General features: G+C 47.6%; 1 protein-coding gene across 3 annotated transcripts in view; it reads left to right on the plus strand.

Moving 5' to 3' along the window:
• Positions 1-19,246, plus strand: part of LOC146609071 (semaphorin-6D-like) — a 98,492-nt gene that overhangs the window by 27,568 nt on the left and 51,678 nt on the right. The window lies entirely within an intron of this gene.

Here is a 19,246-nt window from a genome sequence, read left to right on the forward strand (position 1 = left end):
CCAATCCAAATTAAGCAGCGCAGAGCCGAACCAATCACAGCCGCAGCGTCACGTCGTGTGACTTGTTACGTACAGCACAAGTGCCAAGCCGCACGTGTGTTTGTTTGGGAAGCAGCCAGCGGGTAATGGAGGAATCTAGCGCCACCTGCCACGTGTTCATAGCAGCGTTTTCCTTCATTTCTGCCTTTATGTGTGGACGGGATTATTTTTTAAAACGAAAACGGAAAATCTCCGTTTTCAAAAATACCCGTGTACGTGTGGACGTAGCCTCGGTCTCTGACTGGAAGCACTGATTCGTCATTCGGCTTTTGTCAGACTAAAGTAACTGTTAAAACTGTTTGAAAAGCTCAGCTATACAACAAGGAGAGATTGAGAATTTCCTTTTAGTTCTCAGTTTATTTGATATTGACAAAAGTTAGTCAGTTTTGTCTGTTCTTCTGTAAACAAACTAAGATTTATTTTTAGAATTAATATTTTGTTTCTAAGTGGAATTGACAATTTAGTCTGTTTCGTTTGTTCTATTTTGAAACTTAAACGCTTTAGCGGCTGCCTTTTGTGTAGTTTGCAATATTTGCCTTTATTTATCTGAAAAAGTCTCATGTTCCTTAAGTACATCTACCCTGTTGAACTTATTATGGGAAATGAATATTTAAATAAAAACAAGCTGCTGATTATTTCACATTTTACTTGTGAGCAACGGCACATTTAAATCTTACAAATATAGTTATTTGGCTTATATCGTGATAGATATCGTTATCGCCTGAAATGAAAAAAACATATCGTGATATGAAAAAATCTCATATCGCCCAGCTCTACTGGAAAGCAGATCAGAGACTTAAGGATTAATTTGCTGAGGAGCAGCAGACCTCAGACCCGCAGCAGAAAGCTGATTTATTGATCCGTTTCTGGATCAGCTGTGCAGGTGAGCACTGACTCGCTGCTTCTTCTTCATGTCTTTGTTTCCTGTGATCACACACAGACGGCACGAGGAGGAGAAACGCTGCTTTGACTTTATAGTTTGGACCTCCACCTCCTCCTCCACCTACTCCTCCTCCTCTCAGCTCAGCTTTGTTTTAGTTTGGTTCTGATTAGCAGCGTCTCTGTGAGTCCGTCAGGGTCAGTTGTCTGTTTGAAACCACACACACAGTTCAGAATAATCCTTCTTCATATGACTGCCCTTAGTGCAGCTCATCGTCTGCCACTGTTTCCATGGTAACAGCAGGAGCAGGAGGTGATAGCTTTGATAGCTTTGTTCTGATTGGCTGGCTATATCCTGTCTCTGTGACATCACACACAGCCAAGAGCAGAAAAAACTCTGTGAGCCTGAGTGTTTCATGCAGACGCCTGGAGGAGGAGGAGGCCGCGTTTTGGCTGCCGTGCTGACTTTAATCATCGGCTGACGCTCGTCATGTGACCTCAGCTGAAACGCAGAGTGAATTTAGCTGTTTGGAGGAAGTAAGAGTGTGACATCCTCGTGCTCGGCTGGTCGGGAAGCTGCTCAGCGTTTATCGTTGGCAGTGATGGGGAAGAATGTGTTTTTAACAACCGCAGCCTGGCTCTGTGTGACGGCAGCTTTCAGTGTTGGTGTGTTGGAGAAAAACACTCACTGAACAGGGACGACTCACACTGACTGACTTTGACTCCCACCTCCACTGCTAGGCGAGCTTCAGAGGGTTGGTTTGGGCTAAAGCACGCCCCCGACAGGTGGAGCTGGGAATGACACGTCTCCTTGTTCTAAACTCCATCCTTCATTAGCTTCTCTGTCAGCTTCATTAGCATGATGCCAGTCATCATCACACACAGTGCTGCAGTGATGGCTGTTAGGCTCATTGGCTCTGTTGTTTTCCTGTCAGTGAGCATCTTTGAGCAGCAGATGGGGGGTGCAGCTCAATCAGCTGTTTGAGGCGCTCAGCTTCATCAGAACAGTCACAGTTAGACTGTTTGATCATATACGGCTACAAACATCAGGTATGGCTTTTAATAAGAGCGGCTCATGTGCACAGGCCTGCATCCCCACAGACTTCTGTGAGTTTGAGTTTCATGGTGTGAATAAACGAGGAGCTTGGACAGGAAGCGAGTGAAGATGTTACAGCTCCTGTAGTGTTTCAGAGTAGATCCTGGTGAGGAACTCGTTCTGGATTTAATGGTTCTGTTGTAAACAGAAATGGATAAAATTCCCGGCCGTACACTGTCAGCACTAACACACACTGACAGCAGCAGGCTTGCTTACACTAATGAATGGAGAAAACTGCAGGACTCTGGTCCTAAACTAGAATGACCACAGGTGTGTGTCCCTCTGTGTTAGCCCTGTGACAGGCTGGCCACCTGTCCAGGGTGTAGCCCCGCCTCTGCTGGGGGGGTAGAGAAGAGCCGGTGACCCTACACTGGTCTGAAAGACGGAGCTGCGTGTGATTGATGTGACTGCATGGAGGACTCAGACCTGTGTGCAAAACACACCAACCAGAAGCCAGAAATGGAAGCTGTTCACCTTCAAAATAAAACTCATCAACTAGTCAGGGAATACTCATTTGTCCTTAGCAACCACTGGCCATGGCAACACGTTTGTAGGCCTGCAGAGCGAGAGCGGCCTGCGTGAGGAACAACATGAGAGATCCCAGAGGTGGAGCTCGTTACATGTGTACGGCGTGAAGCTGAGCTGCAGCATCAATAACCTGTCAGATGTTATTTTTTGTGATTGATTGTTATAATAAGGTGGTCAGACGTTAGTTTATGGCTGTGTGACTCGATGAACTTACATATGAAGCGGTTTACCTGTGCAGTGAGGGAAACCGCTGCTCTGAGCCTCAGAGCCGCGAACACGCCCTCGTCCTGTCCTGCAGAGTCGGTGATGGCCGGCGTTTCGGTGTTTCAGCAGTGTAAGTGTCAGAGAGACACGGCGCCCTGACAGGCTGCAGAAACACCAGCTGCATACATTTAACACCTCAGTGTGTGTGTGTGTGTGTGTGTGTGGTTTGAGACTGCAGCACGCTCACCGCACACTTTCTGAAAAACCTCCGAATGTTGGAGTGTTTCCGGATTTCAGCTGTCAGTCAGGCGCGATCCGAGCTGTGCCGGCTCTCTGACAGTTTGAGTCGCTGGACTGTGGAGATGCTGTCGCGTAGCTGCTCTGAGGTTTTCATGCTTTGGTTCTGAGACGTTCTTTGTATTTGTGCTGCATTTAAACTAACCTCTGTTTCTTTGTCTTTTTCCATGTGCCGTCTGTGTCTGACCACCGCTCCTCAACAGGTATGTGAGACATGAAAATGTCTTTGCTTTTGCTGTCATGTTTGTGGCTTTTCTCTCACCTGTACAGGTGAGCGCTGGTGTGGTTTGGTGATGAGCTTTTGAAATGGTTTGTTTGTGTAATATTCTCTGTCTTATCGTCATGGATATCACAAGTTTACACAAACTTACTGGATTAAACTTGATGTTAGCCGTGTTGGTGTTTTCTGACAGAGCAGCGCCCCCTGCTGGTTTAAGTTGCATTTACAGGATAAATCTTGGGCCTGTTACGTTGAGCTCTGAGGTTTTAAACCTTAATAGGTTAAAGAAGAGTCGAGTCTGGTGTTTGTTATTTCTGTTGCGTGCTCGTGGTGTTGCTCAGGGAAGCGTCCTGGGGCCTTTATCGTTGTAGAAAAAGGAATCGACTTGCCTGCTCGTCGTTATGCAGGCTGTGCTCTGAAAATGAATGAGCAGCAGTATTTTGGGGGCTGAGCTCAGTTTAATCAGTAAATATTGCATATTTATGGTTATCTTCAGCAGAGAAGAGTTGGCTGCAACAAAAACCCAGCAGAGGACAAAATGAACCAACCAGCACGCTGTTATCAAGTAAAATTACAGATCAGTCCCTCGCTGCCTGTTTGGAAAGGATTTAAAAAGCGTGTTGCAGACTGAGCGTGTGCAGCTGCAGCTCTCGCAGTGATTAAAGCGACTGAGCTTTTTATGAAAAATCCACTTTTTGGAGCAAATGAAAAAGTTCCCGTTTTTGTCCCCGCTCCTCCAGAATGTAAAGTGTGACGGCAGCGAGGCTGCCAGCACCGCTTAACTTCACTTCACTGAGTTTTAACAGCTAATCTGCCAGATGGTGAGCTGTACCCGAGCCGAGATGGAGAAATTCCCAGGTTAACTTGTCTGAACACGACCCAAATCAGCATCGCGCCAGCAGGCAGCTCGCACAGGTGGGGGGCTTTTCTGCGTCCTCGTCTCAGAAGCTTCGGGGACCGAGAGAAAAACGGTCAGAAACGATGGACTGCTGGTTCACGGTGTCAGGTGTCTGCTGCTGCTCCACCCGTGATCTTCCTCGTGAGTCAGTGACTGATGGTGGAAAACACATCGGCACTCTTTATCTTCTCCTCGCACTGACAGGACTCTGCTTTTCACTGTGAGAGAAATCTGAGCCGATGTCGACGATCAGAGAAACCTGCAGCCTTCGGCTCGGGATTTACAGCCGTCTGACGTCTGCAGACGCCAACGTTTCACCAAGAAAATGACGTTTGTGTTTCGCTTGGAGAAACCAGAAGGAGCAGCACGCTGCAGCGACTCTGGTGTGTCAGCAGCCCCCAGTTTCCTGCAGATATACAGTTGTGCCTAGCTTAGCACAGACTGATAGCGGGGGGCCGTTATCACGGCGCTTCGCTACATTTGGATCTGTTTGGACAGCTGCAGTGGTGCAGCTGCCAAATAATCACGACTGCACTATTTCAGGGAAACTGCTGTGTTTCTGTCCAAACTTTGATGACACATTTCTGTGTTAGCAAATCAGGGCCAAGCATCAGCGTTGCCATGGTAATCCAACGCTGAGCACCACAGCTTCATCACGTTCATGTTTAAACTGATGTCTGGACCGTACACCGTATATAAAAGATGGGCATGCTCTGTAAAGCCTCAGTGTTAGTGAGTTGGCCTATCAGTTACCAGCTCAGGAGCTCTGTCAGCTCTGACCTCACAGCAGCCGTGTTATTGGTCAGACACACTCCGCACGTCAGCTAGCAGCTACAGCCACCTGTGTCACCATACACCTGACGGTCAATGGGGCCACGCCCCCACAAACAGCTGTTGTATGAATAAATATGTTTATTTTAACATGGCAGTCTCTGGGGACTGACTCACTGCTGCCCCTGCTGGATGTCTGGGGAACTGCAGGTTTCTTTGTCTTTGTGAAGCTTCGATGCTCACGTCTCAGAGAAAGAGATGGAGGTGATCTCTGCAGGCGACGCTCTAATCCCGCCGAGAGCAGATTAACCCCTGAGAGAGAGCTTCTGTGTCGTCAGATCTCAGCAGTAATCTGATTTAGACCGACTGTCGCCGTCTCATCTGTCTCATCCCCTCATCCTCTGACCTCGTCTTCTCTCCTGCCTGTTTTCTCTCATCCTCCTCTTCCTCTGACCTCGTCTTACTTTAATCCGTCTTTGCCGCTTCTTCCTTCAGCCTCCTCCCCGCAGAGCCTGTCTTTCCGTTGCCACGGCAGCCGTGGTATCCCAGCATGCTCGGCAGGGGGCTCTGACTGTGGAGTGGCCGAGCGTCTGCTCGTGTCAGAGCTGAACGTGACGAAGCAGAGGCAGAAGTGATGAGGGAGGCAGGAAGAGAGCAGATAGAGGATCAGACGGGAGGAGGCAGGTCAGGCTGCGTCCTCTTGCTGTTTCTCAGAGGAAGTACGACGACTGAACCAGTGTTTAAAAACCAGCTTTAAGCTAAAGTCTCAGTTATCATTGAATATGGAGAGTTTCTGTTTGGCTCACAGAGGCCTCAGAACATCATTATTAATCACATGTGACCTCAACTGCAGCCATGAGACGTCACAGGTCAGCTGGTAACAGAGAAACAGCCTCAAACCTGCGTTCTGTCTGAAGGTCAGCAGGGGGCGATGGTAAGACTTCTACAGGAGGATTCCTGACCTTTGACTCACCAACAGTCATGTCAAGGTAATCAAACGACCCCCTATGAGCGAACACGTTGGAGACAGTAGGAAGGAAAAACTCGCTTCTAACAGGAAGAAACCTCCAGCAGAACCAGGCTCAGTAAGACTCTGGTTAGATACCTAGAGCAGGGCGATATGGCCAAAAATATTTATCACGATATATATTTGAAAATTTGCGATAACGATATAACTGACGATATAATTGATGCGAGACAAAATACAACTCCACAACATTACTAGCGCAAAAAGACAACCTTCCATTTATTTTCACTTAAACAAGAAGCTGGTTTTTATGTACATTAAAGCTTTATAAAAATGTAACAGTGCAAATGCAAATTCCTTGCTGAAAGTTTAACCAAAAGGCATTTCCAGTAGAAATGGGCTGACATATCCTGAGCATAACCATGTATAATATCCACTGAAGTTAAAAAGAGGTGCTTTGCAACATTAAACTGCAGTGTGCAGTACGTATTTTTCGGAACACAAGGTGCACGGGATTATACGGCACATTAAGCGAAACAAAGCAGTCAGATAAATCAAACTTTATTAAACTCATTCTTCTTGCTTCCTCCACTTCTGTACCATTGATTCATTAATGTTAAATTCTCTGGCAGCTGCTCTATTCCCATGTTGTTGCAGTATATTAATGACTAACCTCGGATGGATGGATCATCTCAGTTGTTCTCCTGACTGAAGTTTGGTCCGTTTACAGCATCCTGCCATGCGATTGCATTTGTCTCTAACCATGAAGAACCTTCACGTTAACTTTTATAAGTGGAAAAGTGTTAGTGTTCGTCCTCCAGCTTCACTGTTTATGTTATGCTAACATAGCTGTGTCGCTAGCGATCACGTAGCACATCATTATATAGCAGCTAGCCCAACTTCAGTAACCCTACAAACGTCACTGCTGTTTAGTTTCCTGTCTTCATTTATGTTGGAAGTGATAGCAGAGCTGTACGTTTGATTTTTTTCAGAAATCTCTCAGTCAGAACATGCTATATCATGCTTAGGTAACTAGCGAAACTAGCGAGCTAACTTCCGCTAGCTTCCTGCTAACTTCTAACTCCGTTAAATGTAATAACTTTTGTTTTCATGGATGCCTGGAAGTTAAACTTCATAGTTACACCTGGTAAAGCAGCAATGCTGATCGTTTTATTAAAGATGAAAGAATTTAGACAGTTTTTAACTCTCAGTGATGCTGCAGTGTTCGTTTGACCTGAAGCATACGGAGTTTAGGACCCAGATTTAAGAGCATCTTAGTCCGACAAATACGACAATAACGACGGCCGCTTGCATGTTCTGCAAAAAAATGTGCTTTGTCGTGTATCTGACGGACAAACACCAAACCAGTTCCACATCACTGAAGTTGCACCATTTTTACAAACCAATTCTGGTTCATCTGTTTCACTCAACAATCGGCCATGTGCGTATGAAAACAAAGGCGCTGCGCATGCGCGTTTTACTCATATTCTATCGCGATATTTCATTTTCCTATCGTTGCCTAACATTATACCGGTATTACCGTGAACGGTATAATATGGCGCAGCCCTAATATTTCTAAGCTTTTCGGGGCCGAGTACAATAACCTCAGTTTTATCTGAATTAAGAAGCAGAAAGTTAGCGGCCATCCAGGTCTTTATGTCTTTAAGACATTCCTGCAGTTTAACTCATTGGTGTGTGTTATCTGGCTTCATGGACAGATAGAGCTGGGTGTCATCTGCATAGCAGTGAAAATGTATGCTATGTCTTCTAATGATGCTGCCTAAGGGAAGCATGTATAATGTAAACAGAATTGGTCCTAGCACTGAACCCTGTGGAACTCCATAATTAACCTCAGTGTGTGAAGAGGACTCTCCATTTACATGCACAAACTGGAGTCTATTAGATAGATATGATACAAACCACTGCAGCGCAGTACCTGTAATACCTACAGCATGTTCTAATCGCTCTAATAGGATATTATGGTCGACAGTATCGAACGCTGCACTTAGGTCTAGCAGGACAAGCACAGAGATGAGTCCACTGTCAGAGGCCATAAGAAGATCATTTGTAATCTTCACATGTGGTCTGCAGACTGACCGGTCTGCGTGTCATGATGTTTGTGCTGTTCGCTGCTTTTCTTTCATTTCTGCAGCCAATCACAGCAGCTCTTGTTCTCGCAGTGGTTGGCTGCAGGCTTGTTTTGTGGTGCACATCTGTGCAGCTAGGCTCATGTAGCAGCAGTGTGGCCTCAGAGGGCGGGGTGGGTGTGTTGCTGTAACGGGTGGAGAAATGAGGAGAAATGAATTCATTCAACAAAGGTCCTCAGAGAGATACATGTACAAACGTGTGTGTGTGTAGGCACAGTTTGGCAGGCGATTGTTCCTCCTTTGTGTAGCCTTCATTGCCTGTGTGTGCATGCATGTGTGTGTGTGCATGTGTGTGTGTTTGTGTGCGCGCGTGTGCGCGCGTGTGTGTGTGTGAGTGAGTGGGAGGTACACAGTGAGATGCATCTCCTGGCTGGTTGCAGCTCTAACAGCAGATCCTGCCTCGTGGTGGGCGTGGACAGACCTCCTCATTCACCTGCAGGTGTGCGCTGACACACACTGAAACACTTGTGTTACCTGGGTGAATGTCCGCCCGCTCAGTGCTCTCTTCTTCTTGTTTTGTTGGTGTTGTGTATGAATGAAAGTCTCTGGTGTGCGTCCCTTTGAAGCTCTGAGGTTTGAATTCGAGTGTTTGAGTCGATTGAAAAACAGCCACAGAGCAACGAGCAGCAGGAAACGCGTGTGGTCGCAGGTGAAGGTCAGGTGACCTCGAGGGTCAGATGGGTTTGTGCTTCAGTTTGTCTAAATCCAGAAAAGCTCCACCTGTTGGTGACCGCTCAGTGTCAGAGGCCACCAACGAGGCATCGTGAGCATGGGCAGAGTAACGAAGGCGTAACGCTGTCACTGAAGAATCTGCAGACTGTCTGGTGTTCAGCGGGCGGCGGCGGTCTGCGAGGACGCTCGCTGTGATGAGATTTCATTTGTGTGAGGCCGCCTGCATTTCCACGGCAATTATGAACCACATTTATTTTATTGGATGATTGGACTCTGTGATGAGCCTTTTAGCCTTACAATGAGTGATTATTTCGGGCTTTTTGTGAATCCAATAAATTGGCCTTTAAAACGAGAGCGAGGGAGGCGGGCTGCGGCGAGCCACCGCCGCTCAGTTTGCATTTTGATGGAAAGAGTGGAATATGTGAGCGCCACGCGGCGAGGCTTAAAAACACAATGAATCTCCTCCAAATGAGCACAAAGTCATTTACTGCGAACAGCTCAGTGAGTCACACTGTGTGTGGTCAACACACGTGCACGCACACAAACACACACACACACACACGATGACATTCAGTGTTGTCATCAGACGATCTGTCTTTGTTATCGCTGCTGTCGAGAGGAGCTTGTTAGTCTGAGAGATGTTGGCCAGCAGGAGGGTGAGTGTGTGTCTGTGTGTGTGTGGCTACACTGTAAGTCGACTTCCTTTTGGACATCAAACATTGGTGGATATTGGTCGTGGTGGGCGGGTCATGTGGTGTTCACCTGGGCGGGAGCGTGTCGTGGCACAGGTGAGTGTGAGCGGTCGTTGCCTGTGAGGTCAGCTCGGCGCCCGGCTCAGCTTTTGGATCCATTTTCAGGCGTCTTTCCGGTCAGTCCGGCAGAGACGGAAACGTCTGGCGGAGCAGCCTGTGTGCTTTCCTGCGGCGTCACATCCAACCGGCCCGTCTGTGCGGGCGGCGAGGAAAACCACGTGGTGCTGCTGTTAGGCTGTTATTTAAGATGATGGATGACGGGATCTGAGCATGCTCAGTTCAGAGGCAGCACCAAATCACAATGACACGCCCACCAGTCGCTCCAGGCACTCGATGATTATGATTACTATCAGTATTATTTGATTAACTCGATGAATCGGTTTAAATGTGAGACATTAGAAATGGTTTCTGGAGTCTTTCCTTCAGTATGTCCAGATTAAAAAAAATACTGTGACATCACTGTTGATCTTTCTGCTTTTATGTCACTTTAATGGACCTGTTTGGACCTGTTGTCTTAGTGGACTGAGGTCAATGGTCACGTGGGCAAAGGTCCTGCTGTCCAATCAGTGATTGATCTAAAAATAAAAGCATTTCCAGTCCAGCCCCCCGACCCCCTCCTTTCTAACTGCAGTAATATCAGAGCCCGCTGACCAATCACATGACCAGCTGGGCTCTCTCCCTCCCCCCACGGACGGCGGTAAGCTGCCATGTTGGTAATTGTTTGACCTCTGTGAAGTTGACCCTGTGACCCAGCTACAGGCACCGTCGTTCCTGGTCTGAGCGCCACCGCCAGCATCCGAGCTTTGACCTGCTGGCCTCAGGAGGAAGCTCCAATTAAGTTGATGTCATTTGTTGCTGGTGACGCTATTCTCCAGCTCTGACCTCTGACCTCTGTGTGTTTGTGCTCCATGTTCCTTCCTGTGACTTGAACTTTGACCTTTGAATGAAATGCAGCACTGAAAATGAGCTTGCAGCAGCTTAGGAGTGCGTACCTGTGCGCCCTTTTCTGTGTCATGAGAAACAGGAAGTGCATGTTTGATTGCAGCAATTGCAGCTCCACCTGGTCCTCTGCCCTAATGTTCAGCGTTACTACAAACACACCGTCTCACTGACTGCTGCAGGTACGCCCACACCTGTGTGCAGGTGAGGGACAGCCAGGTGTGCAGCGTGTCGTTGGATTGAGACTGATGTGATGTCATTTGTGAGAAAACTGTGAGGTTGGCGGCACGGAGTGAGCTGAGCTCAGGTGTGCTCTGATGTTTTTGCCCAGGGTGTGTGTTTGTGCGCACGTGCGTGTTATCAACCAGCAGGTCGGTACCTTCAGCCGGACATCCAGCCTTCCTCACTGCTCTCTGTTGTCTTCCTCCTCACTGCTTTGATCCGTTGCTCATACCGAGGCCCGTGGCTAAGCTAGCTTTAGCTTTAGCCACTTTGGCTTTGCTAGCTTGTTTAAAACGCCTGTATTCACCTGGCTGACAGGTTTACAGGTCTGAGACTGAGGATAGTTGTCACCGGCGTGTTTGTCATGGTCGCCTTGGTTACTGTGGCTAATGTTATGTTAGCCTGTGGCTAACTAGCTCAGACCAGCTCGTGAATGCTGCTGATAAGACAAATCACCTCTCAGGTTCATGATAAAGAATGTCAGTGTTGGTGTTCAAAGGAAAACAGGAACTGGTCTGTGGGGTCCTCCTTTCTAATGACTGACCCCGCCCCCTGTTTGAAGGTTTTTGGAAGGTCTTAGATGATGTAGGGGTGGCGGCGGTGGTGGTGGTGCCTGAAACATGTTGTGGTGTAACTGCTGATACGAATCACAGACATGAAGCTAAACGTGCCCCGCGTTAAAAACTCACCTGAGCGCCATAGTAAAACGGTACCGATGTCATCAGGAGAGAGGCGGGACTTGAGCATGAGGAAGTAATGAGATGTCAACGCAGGGATGAAAGTAAATCCATCAGAGTGGACGGCAGAGGCAGACGCGAGGATTAACCTCAGCAAACGATCACATGTGGAATTAGAGTCGGACAGGCGTGTGTGTCTGTGTGTGTGTCTGTGTGTGTGTGCGTGTGAGATGGGGATGAGGATGATGAGGATCAGATTTGTTGCTGAGAGGATTAATCTGCTGAATGACTGAAACTGGAACAAAGCAGCAAACATGAAAACAAAGCTCAGAGGACACTGACCGCAGCCAATCAGAGAGCCTGTTTACAGCAGCAGGTATAGATTATTGATCAGTCTGTTTGAAGTGTACATCAGAAGATCTCAGCGAGCTCGCAGTGGATGTCTGGGTGGATGTGTCGATGAATGGACGGATAGGTGGATGACTGGATAGATGGACAGCTAGGTGGTGTAAAGGCAGGCGAAGCGTGTGAACGAGGAGGCCAGTCGAGCTGTTCTTCTCGCTGTTAGCGCTGAGGTCACGGGCCGTGGCGGGGGCGGGGACTAACGTTCAGCAGGCTCCTTTGTGCCAACACTTCTCCTGAAGCGGTGCCACAGCCTCACAGATGTTCTCCAACCAGCTGGTGGGTGGTCGGTGGAGGTTCGCGATGGTTACCCGTGTGCTATAACAGGCGTACAGTACTGCACCGACACCCACTGTGAGGTTGCTATGGTAACTGATGGGTCGCAGGTCAGAGATACGTGGAGATGCAGAGAAATCGCCTTCCTCGCTGACTGCCGGTGACCAAGGCAACCTGCTCGAACCAGAGCAATCACAGTGAAGCTTTTGGTGCAGCAGCCTCTGTCTGAGGTGTTCTACACGAGTGACCATCGTGTAGTGACCTAATGGCCTCTGACCCCAGTCTGGGCGTGTACACTGAGGTCTGACTGGCTCAGTCTGTTTCTGTCTGTGTCACATGACCCACCTCCTTCACCTTCCTCCACGCCTGGTGGAGCTACAGGTTTCAGACTGCGTGATGTTAAAGATGACTTCGCTGCACAGATGGGACAACGAGCTGCGAGGAATTGTTGATCAGTGTCAGAGGTCGTGTTGGTAACCGTGGTAACCAGCAGGCTAGGAGTGAGGCTGAAAGCCTGCAGAGGTGTTGATACGCGACTCCTCTCCCTGTGCTATTGATCTGTCTGACCTCGTTAGGAGGGATTCCTCTAATTGGAGCCCACTAATGGCTCCTATTAGCTCGTTAGGTGAAGTTAGCTCGTGCAGAACTTCTGCTAACAAGCACGGACACTTTTCTTTGTGAGCAGGCAGTCGCTTGCTGTGCTCAGGCTACACGCCACTGAGTTCCTCTTCCTGAGAAACCAGCTCTGTTCATCCACAGGGAGCTCCTCCTCCTGCCTCACTGTTTTATTTCTCTGTGAACGAAATGAGCCGAGCGATGGGCCTCGGGCCTAATGGCAGCTGATAAGATTTCCTTCGATCTGGACTCGTGCCACCAGCCGAGAGCAGAATCCTCCAGAGAATCGATCCTGAACAAATCCAATCAGCTGCAGATGCTCGCTGAGCGGCACCAGGGGAGCCTCTTTGTTTTACACGAGGAGCTTCCTTTAATCGTGTTACTGCGTCCTGAGTTTGCCTTCAAACTTCCCCCTTAAACCCTGACTGCGTTCCTTTAGAGCACAAACTCCAGCTGGGAATGTCCTAGAATCAAATCCTTTAAAATCCAAATCTGGACAAAAACAATGTGAGGCTGAACTCTGCTGTAGCTCTCAGCCTCTGTCTTCATCTTCCTCTGTCTAAATCTGAGCTGAGCCTTAAAGCCCGCCACACGCAGCACCATTAATCATATGCCCACTACGTTCTTATTGTGGGGGTTTTAATATCCATGTCTGCTGCCCTGACAAACCTCAGGTGAAGGAGTTTTTAAGCCTCATTGATTCTTTTAATCCGGTCCAGCCCGTACCTGGTCCCACACATGAACACGGACACACACTGGACCTGGTCCTGTCGCACAGTCTACCTGTGTCTAACATGGAAGTGACTGACACTGCCTTCTCTGACCATATGGCTGTATTATTTGATGCTGCGTTTTCACGCACTACAGTTCAAACCAGCGCTCCTGTTCGCCGCTGTCGGATTATTAACCCTTCCACTGCTGCCCAGTTCCCCGCTGATCGTACTGCCTAACCACTCTGGACTCTGTGGCACCATTAATAACCAGGCAGCCCAAGGCTAAAACGGACCCTTGGTTTAACGACGCCACTCGGGCTGTGAGGAGGGAGTGTCGTAGAGCTGAACGCAGATGGAAGAGGGACAAACTGCAGGTGTCTCTTCAAATCCTAAAGGACTGCTGGCGCCTCTATCAGGATACGGTCAAGGAGGCTAAAAGAAAATACTTCTCTAAGATCATTTCCTCCAACAGTCACAATCCACGTGTTATTTAACTCTACTGACTCAGTCTTAAATGCTCCACAAAGTGGCTGCTTGGAGGCCTCTCTGATGATTTTATGTGTTTTTCATTGAGAAGGTTGCAACCAAAGGAGAGTGGTGTCCCAGAGGTCTTCCAATCAGGTTTTAAAAACGTTCATAGCACGGAGTCAGCACTCTTAAAGGTTTTTAATGATATCCTCCTTTCCTGTGACTCTGGTAATCGTGTTGTTCTTGACCTAACAGCTGCCTTTGACACTGTAGACCACAACATTTTACTGACTCGCTTGCACCATCTTGCAGGCATTCGTGGTACTGCTTTGAAATGGTTTAGGTCTTATCTTTCTGACAGAACTTTTAGTGTTAACCTTTCAGGGTATGAGTCCTCCTCTGCTGCCTTTCAGTCTGGGGTCCCACAGGGCTCAATTTTAGGGCCTCTGCTTTTTTCATTATGTTTACAGCCCCTGGGAACCATCCTCAGAAGGCATGGATTACCCTTCCACTGCTATGCTGACGACTGTCAGATTGATCTGCCTCTGAAGCAGAACGATGCCTTCTCTATTAAGCCACTTCTAGCATCTCTAGAAGACATTAAATCTCGGATGTCCCTAAACTTTCTAAGATGTAATTCAAGCAAAACTGAGGTGATTCTGTTTGGTCCTAGTGGACCTTGTGAACCTTGTGTATTTTAAACCTGTTGTTACTAACCTGGGTTTTAAGATGGACAGTGATTTTAAATTAGACAGTCAAATTAGGGCTACTGTCAAGTCCAGTTTTTATCATTTAAGGCGCTTGGTAAAGATAAGACCTACTTTATCCAGGCTGCATTTTGAAACCGTAATCGATGCTTTTATTCCATCTCGTTTGGATTACTGTAATGTGCTGTATTGTGGAGTTAGTCAGCATCTTCTCTCTCGTCTGCAGCTGGTCCAAAATGCTGCTGCACGACCTTTAACCAGAACTCGCAAAAGAGAGCACATAACTCCCATCCTGGCTTCACTCCATTGGCTGCCTGTATAATTACAAAATGTTTTATGTAAGATTTATGTTTTGTGATTTATCACGTTCGGTGTGAACACAGTTCATTTAAAATTCTCATGTTTGTTTTTAAATGCTTAAAGCAGGGGTGTTAAACTCATTTTAGTTCAGGGGCCACATGGAGAGAAGTCTATTCTCAAGTGGGCCGGACTGGTAAAATCATTGTGTATATAACTTAAAAACAACAACTTCAGATTGTTTTCTTTGTTTTAATACGATCAACATAAAAATAAAGCTAGAGCCTGTGTTCAAAGTAGTACAGGCACAACATACAGTAGCTATTAATCATAAAACACCTCAAGTTATTTGAAAATCCTGAGGACAAAGAACAAGCACACAGCGCCTCAGTGATTCACAGAAGTATATCACAGATCACAGAAGTACATCAGGGTGTCTCATGCAGCACTTTCAGTGGGGTTGCATAGTTTATTTGACTCCTGATACCTGGCATCTTTAGCTTTCACCAGCTCATCAATATCAGGCTTCACATCCTGAGCAGCAGCTAACTTCAGGATGTGATTCGAGTGCCTGTGCGTGAGCCTTGAGCGCAGTTTTGTTTTATTTATGCTCATTACAGAGAAAACTTGCTCACAAAGATACGTGGTTCCCAACATGCACAATAGTTTTGCAGCGAGGGCATCAAGTTGGGGTAACCAGGCAAGAGATTCTGACAGAATGTGTTCAAGCCAGCTGCGGCAAATTTGCCCTTCAAATCCGAGTCACGCTGCAAGTCTGTTATTTCAAGTTGGATGCTGACGGGCAGATCAAAAGGATTCACGGTGAACGGCGAGCACAAAACTTTGAAGTCTTTCTCCAGTTCACCAAAAATCTGAAATCGTTGCTCAAACTAGTAACAGTCCCGTTATTTTATCTTTGAACCGCTTCATATCCGCAACACTTTGGAAGTGAGCTGCATCACCACCGGTGGGCTGCGTCTCCCACAATAACAGCTTCAACTTGAAATGCTGTCATGATACTGCGTGACAACTTTGTTGCGTCCTTGCAGCTGTTTGTTCAAGTTATTCAGGTGCTCTGTAACATCCACCATAAATGCAAGGTGCTGCATCCATTCTGCAGAATGAAATTCTAACACTGGTTTCCAGTTTTCTTCCATAAACTGTTCAATTTCTTCTCGTAAATCAAAGAAACGCCTCAGCACAGCACCTCGGCTCAGCCATCTTACCTCAGTGTGGTATGGCAGGCCATAGATGTGGTCTTTCTCTCTGAGAAGACTGTCAAACTGACGGTGCTTGAGGCTTCTGGATGAAATTAACAGTTTGGATGACCACCTTCATGGCGTTATCCATTTTCAGTGACTTGCAACACAAAGCCTCCTGGTGCAAAATACAGTGAAAAGTCCAAAAACCACGTCCTCCATTTGCAGATTGCACTTTATCTCTGAACCTTTTTACAACGCCTGCTTTCTTCCCGATCATTGAGGGCGCACCATCTGTAGCCAGGCTGACAGCGCGGGACCGGTCCACTCCGACCCTGTCCAACGCGCCGACGAGTGCGGTGAAAATATCAGCTGCGGTCGCTGTATCTGTCATCGGTACCAACTCCACGAACTCCTCGGTGACGGTCAATGTGTCATCAACTCCGCGGATGAAAATTGCCAGTTGTGCAACATCTGTAATGTGCCTTCATCAATTGCAACTGAAAACACAATAAATGACTATTTTTTTTGTCCAAATCCGCTGAAAGATCAGAAATCCTGTCGGCAACTGTGTTTCCTGTCAGGCTGATATTTGCAAAGGCCTGGCACTTTGCAGGGCACACAATCTTAGATGCCTTCATCATACATGTGTTTACAAATTCACCCTCACTAAATGGTTTTGAAGCTAGTGCAATTTCGTTAGCAACGAGGTAGCTAGCTTTCACTGCAGCGTCACTGATGTCTCGGCTGTGAGTAAACACAGACTGCAGTTTCTTCAGACCCGCCAACAGTTCATTCACCTTCTCTCTTCTCTGCTGTCCTTAAAAGTTGTCATATTTGTCGGCATGAAGACTCACGTAGTGGCGACGGAGGTTATATTCTTTCAGCACTGCAACATGCTGGGAACACACCAAGCATACAGCTTTCACTTCCGTGAATAAATAGGATGACCATTTTTCTTGGAACACTCTGCACTCTGCATCCACTTTTCTCTTTTTGACAGAGACATATTGGGCCAATGAGGGTGCCAAAGCACATCGGGTTTAAATTTCGCGGGCAAAACAAAGTAGCTCACAATTGCTATTGCGCCATCCAATGGACACAATTGGAACAGCAGTTTCTTTATTGAAAAATTGCTGCTCATTTTTATACTTTACAAAATCATCTCACGGGCCAGATTAAACCCGTTTGTGGGCCTGATCCGGCCCGCGGGCCGTACGTTTGGCACCCCAGGCTTAAACGGTCTTGCCCCAATTTACCTCTCTGAGCTTCTTCGTCCTTACCCACCCCCCAGGTCTCTCAGGCCAGCTGACAAGCTGCTCCTGGAGGTACCCAGGTCCAAGAGGAAGCTCAATTCTAATTATCATTTTATACTATTTTATTATTGCTTTTGCTATTTGTGCCAATTCTACTGTTTTAAATATTATTTGAATTATCTTTTTTTTTTTTTTTTAAATGTTTCCTCTATTTATATTATTTCTTTTTTGAACTTGTTTAATGTATCAAGTGTACAGCACCTGAAAGTGCTTTATAAATACATTGCTTTCTTGCTAGTGTTAAAGAGTACTGCACTGATTCAGCTAAAAGGTGATGTGTTGCAGGCGTGTTTCAGGCGTGTTGCAGGTGTGTTTCAGGTGTGTTTCAGGCGTGTTGCAGGTGTGTTTCAGGTGTGTTTCTGGTGTGTTGCAGGCGTGTTTCAGGCGTGTTGCAGGTGTGTTTCAGGCGTGTTTCTGGTGTGTTGCAGGCGTGTTTCAGGCGTGTTTCTGGTGTGTTGCAGGCGTGTTTCAGGCGTGTTGCAGGTGTGTTTCTGGTGTGTTGCAGGCGTGTTGCAGGCGTGTTGCAGGCGTGTTTCAGGCGTGTTTCAGGTGTGTTTCAGGTGTGTTTCTGGTGTGTTGCAGGCGTGTTTCTGGTGTGTTGCAGGCGTGTTGCAGTCATATGACAGGCGTGTTTCTGGGGTGTTTCAGTCGTGTTGCAGGCGTGTTACAGTCATGTTTCAGGCGTGTTGCAGGCGTGTTTCTGGTGTGTTTCAGGTGTGTTTCTGGTGTGTTTCAGGCATGTTGCAGGCGTGTTGCAGTCATATGACAGGCGTGTTTCTGGGGTGTTTCAGTCGTGTTGCAGGCGTGTTGCAGTCATGTTTCAGGCGTGTTGCAGGCGTGTTTCTGGTGTGTTTCAGGTGTGTTTCTGGTGTGTTTCAGGCATGTTGCAGGCGTGTTGCAGTCATATGACAGGCGTGTTTCTGGGGTGTTTCAGTCGTGTTGCAGGCGTGTTGCAGGCGTGTTTCTGGTGAGTTTCTGGTGTGTTTCAGGCATGTTGCAGGCGTGTTGCAGTCATGTTTCAGGCGTGTTGCAGGCGTGTTTCTGGTGTGTTTCAGGTGTGTTTCTGGTGTGTTTCAGGCATGTTGCAGGCGTGTTGCAGTCATATGACAGGCGTGTTTCTGGGGTGTTTCAGTCGTGTTGCAGGCGTGTTGCAGGCGTGTTTCTGGTGTGTTTCTGGTGTGTTTCAGGCATGTTGCAGGCGTGTTGCAGTCATGTTTCAGGCGTGTTGCAGGCGTGTTTCTGGTGTGTTTCAGGCGTGTTTCTGGGGTGTTTCAGGTGTGTTTCAGGTGTGTTTCTGGTGTGTTGCAGGCGTGTTTCAGGCGTGTTTCAGGCGTGTTTCTGGTGTGTTGCAGGCGTGTTTCAGGCGTGTTGCAGGTGTGTTTCTGGTGTGTTGCAGGCGTGTTTCAGGCGTGTTGCAGGCGTGTTTCAGGCGTGTTTCAGGTGTGTTTCAGGTGTGTTTCTGGTGTGTTGCAGGCGTGTTTCTGGTGTGTTGCAGGCGTGTTGCAGTCATATGACAGGCGTGTTTCTGGGGTGTTTCAGTCGTGTTGCAGGCGTGTTACAGTCATGTTTCAGGCGTGTTGCAGGCGTGTTTCTGGTGTGTTTCAGGTGTGTTTCTGGTGTGTTTCAGGCATGTTGCAGGCGTGTTGCAGTCACATGACAGGCGTGTTTCTGGTGTGTTTCAGGCATGTTGCAGGCGTGTTGCAGTCATGTTTCAGGCGTGTTGCAGGCGTGTTTCTGGTGTGTTTCAGGTGTGTTTCTGGTGTGTTTCAGGCATGTTGCAGGCGTGTTGCAGTCATATGACAGGCGTGTTTCTGGGGTGTTTCAGTCGTGTTGCAGGCGTGTTGCAGGCGTGTTTCTGGTGTGTTTCTGGTGTGTTTCAGGCATGTTGCAGGCGTGTTGCAGTCATGTTTCAGGCGTGTTGCAGGCGTGTTTCTGGTGTGTTTCA

The sequence above is a fragment of the Diplotaxodon limnothrissa genome, linkage group LG22 (genome assembly GCF_057381915.1).
Source record: "Diplotaxodon limnothrissa isolate DT_005_m linkage group LG22, D_limnothrissa_male_GT1.1, whole genome shotgun sequence".
NCBI classification, from domain to species: Eukaryota; Metazoa; Chordata; class Actinopteri; order Cichliformes; family Cichlidae; genus Diplotaxodon; species Diplotaxodon limnothrissa.